This window comes from Protomyctophum bolini (genome assembly GCF_963924005.1).
Source record: "Protomyctophum bolini genome assembly, chromosome: 10".
Lineage (NCBI taxonomy): Eukaryota > Metazoa > Chordata > Actinopteri > Myctophiformes > Myctophidae > Protomyctophum > Protomyctophum bolini.
Genome location: NC_137871.1, coordinates 22819682 through 22827181, shown reverse-complemented (window position 1 = coordinate 22827181; position 7500 = coordinate 22819682). Strand labels below are relative to the sequence as shown.

The following is a 7500-nucleotide window of genomic DNA, read 5'->3' as shown; positions in this document are numbered from 1 at the left end:
GAAATGATGAGATTGCTAATCAACCAAGAAGTCGAATTTAACATGGAAACGATGAGAGAGAGAGAGAGAGAGAGAGAGAGAGAGAGAGAGAGAGAGAGAGAGAGAGAGAGAGAGAGAGAGAGAGAGAGAGAGAGAGGAAGACAGAGATAAAGAGAGAGAGTGCAGAAGAGTGAGTGTCTGTGAGGGGGGATGTCGAATTGATTTCCTCCTCAACTTCAAATCTGTGCTTGCGTTTGCGTGCGTGCGTGTGTGTGTGTGTGCACGCGCCTGCGCGTGTGTGTGTCCTAGAGGAAGCAGATGTGTCACTGTGACTCTGTATTGACCTCCCCCCCATCCCCCAGAGACCAGAGTCAACAGATGGGGAATCTGAGGAAAGTATGGCATCAGCAGTAAAAAAACAACCTGTCAACACCTCTGCATTCATTATTCAAAATAAGACCATACCTGTGTGTATATATATATATATATATATATATACAGTATATATATATAGCTCACCTGAGTTGCTCCACATCTTTCCACAGTTTATACAGGCAATGTGAATCTGTGAACAGGTACGCATTAGTTGGGAGTTGCATCGCCCATGGTATCTCGTTCATGAATTGGCATATCGGACAATATTTGACATACCCTTTTATATAGATGTGCTTTTTGTGCTATACTTCGAGGATGACCAATAATAGCATTAATTTATTGAACAGAGATACAGTACAGGGATTCTGCTGCCGAGAGCGACAATGTGGAATCTAGCAGAAGCTTATGTTTATTTCACTATTATTGTATGTGATATTCTCTGCGGGTTACGTGGTGGGTTATACATTCACTCTCCCCGTGGCCATACGCAGCTCAGCTCAGCCAAATATCCAGTGCCTGGTGGAAAGTTAACTAAATGCATTTACTTAAGTGCTGTACTTAAAGGGGGAGTGTCAAAGCCCGAGATTAACATTGCTGATAAGGTACATCACGTGGTCTGAATGAAAACAGTTTCAAACGACACGTGACTATATCTCAGGCTCTGACGTGACCTAGCATCTAGCCGAGCTGAGTGGCTAGCGCAGTAAAGGCTAGTGGTTTTGAGGTAACCTTTTGCGTCATACTAGGTGAAAATATCATTAAAAAATTATTTTATTGCTTTTATTTATTCCTTACAATGACATTGAGTTGACGTGTACGTTTTAGGGTAAACTGTTACATAATCGCAATTTCGCGTGACTAGTCCGTCTGAGCCCCCTCTCAGGCTCTCACCGCCGGGTTCGTGCAGGCTGCACAAGCACACACGGGGGACGCCTCTCTCTCTCTCTCTCTCTCTCTCTCTCACACACACACACACACACACACACACACACACACACACGCAGACACACACACACACACACACACACACACAACATTGTTTGAACATGTGAAATGTTTGTTTATGCATAATGAATTCATGAGAATCGCGGGCCGCGGTAAGCCTTGAACTCTGGCCGGGACACAAGGCACTTCAGAACGGGGAGATTGCGAGAGGAGGTGGGGGTGGTTTTTTTTTTTTTTTCTCCCTCCGTATATCTCTCTCTCTCTCTCTCTCTTTAGGGTCTCAGAGGGAGACAACTCACCGAGTCCGAAAACTGTATTAAATTAATAGTTTGTACTTTGTAGAACTGTAACAAGCACAAAAACTATTCAATACAGTATTAAAATGTCTGCTTTGTTCTGCAGCAAGGGGCGATATAATGCTGTGATTCATTCCACTTTACTGACCGTTTCATTGCCTATATTATGTCAGATTGTCCGTCATGAGTGACTACTCGTCGCCATAATATAAATATGAAATGGGAATATTTAGGTCAAATTGCTGATTGATTTTGAACATGCATTAACAATAGCCCCGAGAAGATAAGAACACAAGACAACATGCATTTATTTATTCCAATTACTGCTGCTCTGTCCAATTTATTCATTATAGTCGAGCCGATCGCTCTCTGCCCTGTCCTTGGAATTGACGTAGGCAAGACTGTCTACAGAATTCACGAGTGAAAAACATTGTATGGGTAATCCGTAATTGGGTATTATGAGTCACTGTAAGTAACCGTGTCGGCCCCAATTCATGATGATTACGGATCCCCATGTCCCATTCATGCAGGTATGCATATGTCCCATATGTGCCCTCTCCCTCCGCTCATTCTGTAGCAGAGGGAGAGGGCGCATTATGGGGCTAGCAGGCTAGTCTGCCGTACCAGAACAGCGGTTGTTTTTTAATGGTATAGTCACCCGCGGTCACAGTCTTAAAAATAAAAATATTTTCTCTAAAACTGCTTGGTACAGGGCTATAGCTGGGAAAGCCTCCACTTCATTCAGTAGAGCATTAGACGTAACGAGCTGTCACTCATTCATTCATGCAGCCCCATGTTGCAAACACAAGGAAGGAAGGAACCTTCACTGCCTGCCCTGCAGCAGGCCAGCTATAGTCTCTCTCTCTCTCTCTCTCTCTCTCTCTCTCTCACACACACACACCGCGTCTCGCCGTCTTGCAGTTGCAATGGATGACGGATAGAGCCGATGCTCTTCTTGGTAAATAATAAACACAACTCTTCGCGTTCACAACAGCTATACACACAGGCTAAAACATACCGATAGAATCAACTTGGTGTGTGTGTGTGTGAGAGAGAGAGAGAGAGACCGCCCCTATATCGGTGTGTGTGCGTGTGTGTGTGTGAGAGAGAGAGAGAGAGAGAGAGAGAGAGAGAGAGTGAGAGAGTGTGTGTGTGTGTGTGTGTGTGTGTGTGTGAGAGAGAGAGAGAGAGAGAGAGGTGGAGAGGCCGGCGCAGTTTTGCTAGAGTAGTCACAGCCTGGCAGTGGTAACGTTACGTGAAGCTCCAGGGCTCCGTGAGCCCTGTTCAGCACTTAGCCGGCTGAGGGCGTGTCAGCGGGGGGGAGACAGATAGACAAGATGGGTACGATGGAGCCCGTCGCGCGGAATTGCGATTATGCAACAGTTTTCCCTAAAACTTGGACGTCAACTCGGTGTCATTCTGGCGAGTTTTTTGTAGCAAAAAAGTAATTTTTCCACCAAACTTTTACCCAGCTATGAGGCTGAAGGTGGCCTCAAAACCACTAGCATGAGTTGATAGCCACCAGGAACGCTAACTCGCAGAGCCCAGAGCCGCTCTGACATTTAGACCAGATACAAGATCAATTTTATTGGTCAAATTGAGCTGGCCCGTAAGTACGTCACAATCTAGATGCTAGCGTTAATAGCCTTAATAGCTTCCCGAGAGGCGTGTCAGCCCCGCTTTAAAGATGTGTCATGATTTTTTTTTACTTTTTTCAGTTTTCTGTTTTGTATGTGTCCAAGTTAACATTAGACCCCCAGGTGTCCCCCACATCTCGGATGCAATGTTGCACTTTTACTTGACCACATTAATTTGAATACTTACTACTAACTTTGTAGATTTGGATTATTATTACAAAACATACATTAACCACTTCAGCCCTGTATAGAGTCCCGCCCCCTTTCAGAACGACGGGGCACCAGGAAATAATTCACCATTGATTTGTTTCCCATAGTTTCAAAAAGTATTTATTTAAATACATGTAAAATCCTCTGACAAAGCCTACAGCCGAGTTGACAAATCATAACAATAAACAATTTTTGGGGGGCTGAACAAATCATTAGAAAGAAGATTTTTATTATTTTGTCTTTCTAATTATGCCCCCAAAAAAATCATCTTCCTTGGTCAGATGCTTCCTGTGCCAAGGTTCAATACCCATGCGCGATGTAACATTGACCGGACTGAGGGGAAACAAAAAGTTGTATTATACATTTGTAGAACATTTGAAACTGTGTGTGTGTGTGTGTGAGAGAGTTCAATGTAGCACTGCACAAATAGCTTTATAGAAAACCTAAAGTCTATCCTCATGTGTATTCTGAAGTGTTCATACATTCTGTGCATTCTGTGCGTTCATACACCTGCATGTGTGCATATATCCCAATGGAGTGCCCTTGAGAGCAATATCTGTGTCCTCCAAAGCGGATCAAGGCCCCTAGCCTTGGGCACTCAGACAGACCCATCCTCTGTGGAGCATTACACGCACGCACGCACGCACGCACGCACGCACACACACACACACAAAACATACGGCGGGGGGGGGGGGGGGGGGGGGGGGCTTTACAGACACCACGGTGCTCTAAATATCTCTTGATGCATTACGTGTTCTTGGTGTGGCTACAGCCACTCGTTCGTTCGGTATAACACGGACCTGTTTGCTGTCGAATACAGCTGATGAATATCTGAGCTATAGCCTTGAATGTACTTAACACACGTAATATGCTTTCTTTCATTGTCCGTCACCACCATCTTCATTTACAAGGTCTCACTCTTGCTAGAGCACTCTGGTGCTATATATATATATATATATATATTTATATATATATTTATATATATATTTATATATATATACACGCTTCATGCGGTGAAGTGTTTTTTCATTGGATTTCCTCTCGTGTGTTTAGTCTCGAGGGCTGTCTTCGCGGGCATTCACAGCCACATCACAATATAGTGTGTCAATTTGAAAGCATTCGCTTTATAGTTTATACACATACCGTTCAGTACAATGGAATGCAATCCTATAACCGTGTGGGCCCTGCTAAAATGAATGCACGCAATGTTACACCGCAAGTTATTCATTCATAATTTCATTATTTATCATTGCAGTCTGTTTGTTGCAGTGAGAGATAAATGTAATGTCAACATGGGGTGCTTTCATGGCAAAGTCCCTTCTCCTGGCAAAGAGAGATTTTTTCGTGCCTGTTGATAACTCAGGTAATGGACAGGTATGAGTCAAAAGAGAGACATCGAAGAGGAAGGATGGATGGGGATTGGGGAATTATGGAATGTCAGAACAGGTTCTGACATATATCCATATATGGATATGGAGAGATGAGGTTTGAGGTCAGATGTAGAGTTGCTGGCCAATATTGATGACATCAGGGATCTCCAATTTCTCCATATATGGGCTTAATTGCGACAGCAGGTCACATTTACTATGACATCAGGGATCTCCATCCCTGATGATGTCACGTGATGTCACGAGACCTGGGCACGGATTTTGAGTGATACACTGACGGACAAAAATGTACGGTTTCATAGTAAATGCGACCTGCCGTCGCAATCAAAATCTACAAAGTAACTAGTAACTAAAGTTTTCAAATAAATGTAGTGGAGTAAAAGTGCAATATTTGCCTCTGAGATGCAGTGGAGTAGAAGTAAACGTATTGGAAATTGAAAATACTCAAAACAGTACTTAACCCATTTTGGGTGGGAACCCCTTTTGGTGTTAGCTTTATGTTATAATTTAGCTATTGAAAAATAGCAGATCTACAAGCTCATAGCGCGCCACCGAGTGGCGCGCTATGAGCTTGTAGATCTGCTATTTTTGAAAAAATCGAAGAACCACTGACATAGAAACATAGCTTTTTCAGAAAACTGTCAGGATGTAGAAGACATTTTTTGTATCTGATCTCAGGTCAAAACAGTATACTTAAGTACAGTAGGCCTACTTAAGTAAATGTATAGTTACTTTACACCAGTGATGATGCCTCATAGAATCTGTAGAGGCTGTGGCGTCTTGGGAAGCTGCATGTTGACATATGGTAATATAAATCACCAGCAGACAAATAAAAGAGGGAGGAATGTGAGGGGAAAATATCGTCCTCATTTAACTTCCCCAAAAGCATTGTGACTTGGACATGCACGGAATTTTTACTTCCCTGTTGGCTTTTTACCATCCCCTTGTTGCTAACAAGCAAATGGGGAACTGTCAAAAGCAGCTCCAAAAAGCCGGTCCGGGTCTGCATGTGAAAGCGTTTTATACTTTGGCGAATACTTGTGTTTTGCAACTTTTCCATTAACTCCCAAACCCCCCTGTGGAGCCTTGCAAATGGCTTTGCTTTGAAGTTATTCTGACAATCCCTGTTGGACAGCTTGTTTGCGTCAGTAAATTCAGCAATTCCTGTTGAAACACACGGACGACTATGGAGCTAAGATTATCTTCATGACTCAAATCATTATACTGTATATCAGCTTGCATTCCATTCTCATATTGTACCTTAGTGGCACTTTCTGTAGTCGCGTTTGCAGTCTCTAGTCATGGTGCGATGGGGCAGAGGAGAGCGGACTTAGGGCTCCATTTTCGTCTGATCTTTCTAAATACACTGTTTTGGGATTCAGCAGTGGGGAAGGGGTGTTCCCCCACTAAAGTTGGTATTTTGGTTACCCCTAGCCCTAAAACACCTCCGTTACCCGTTATATTATGCATAGGTGTGGTTTGGGCGTTAAAATAATTAAACCAATCACCAGTCCACGTGCCATTGCCTTTAAGAGATCCCTTATCCATTGGCCGTATAGGGCTAGTCTCCCATTGGCTTAGAGGCATCATGAAAATCTCGTCACTCCACCACTACTATAGACCACGTGACTATAGGGTAGAATGTCCGAACATTTATCAGCTCTGCAAGCTGATAAAAAATTATCCTTTATTTTCCTGCAGGTGAAGTTCATGGTCTTGAGCTCCAGGCCACTGCTTCACGCAACACACACGTTCCAACAATGTCACATGAGTGCACACACACATGCATACATAAATATACTGCAGTACACATGGATAAACATGCCTAAACTCGGGCTGAAATTAAATTGAGTCACACAGTAATTATTTATTATTAAAGTAATAGTAGAAAGTACACAAAAATACAATAGTGTCAAATACTAAGACCAGATATAATGAAAGCATACCTTTGTTTTCCCGTCTTCTTATTAAACATGTCTGATGCCCTGGACGGCCACACGCGACCTATCAAATAAAACCATGGCTTTTTTTTTAAGCGGCCGTTGCTAGGCTGTGCCTTGCTCAGCCCCTCCCAACCTGTTTCACGCACCCATTACTTCCTTGTTTGCGGCCTGACAAAACCCCCCATTTTCTCTGACTCTACGCTGCATCCGCGCAGATTGATCAGAACGCCGATGTTCTGTACTCATTTCTGACTTCATCATGTATCTCGTGGTACAATATTAACGCTTCTAAAGGGAGATCAGACTTATAGCGTGATGTGGCAATTTCGCTTCACGTGTTTGGGGGTAAAGGACCACTGGTGGTCCCCGGACCACTGGTTGAAAACCACTGCTCTAGCGCCTTTATTCTGAAAGATTCGGCGGCACCAGAAGTGTTGATGTGTTGTTTTTCTTTTATTTGCTCCGTATGATGTGTTCATTTCTACAAATTGTACTGGTAGAACTGGTGCCCAGATTGGTGTTTTGCTTTGAATGAGTCAGAGATGGAACAGTTAACAACAGTCTTTTGGATGTACAGTATTTGGTGTTGTTCAGCCGTTGTTGCGTGGTTGTCTGTCTGTGTTGAACAGAGGTGTACTACAAGTGCTGCCAAGCCTGACGTGGTGGAAAGTATACATATAGTCAAATACTGTACCTTGAAATACAGTACAATTTCAAGGTAATTTTT

General features: G+C 43.3%; 1 protein-coding gene across 1 annotated transcript in view; it reads left to right on the top strand.

Moving 5' to 3' along the window:
* tenm2a (teneurin transmembrane protein 2a) overlaps positions 1-7500 on the top strand; it is a 135712-nt gene that overhangs the window by 37513 nt on the left and 90699 nt on the right. The gene's annotated exons all lie outside the window — the stretch shown is intronic.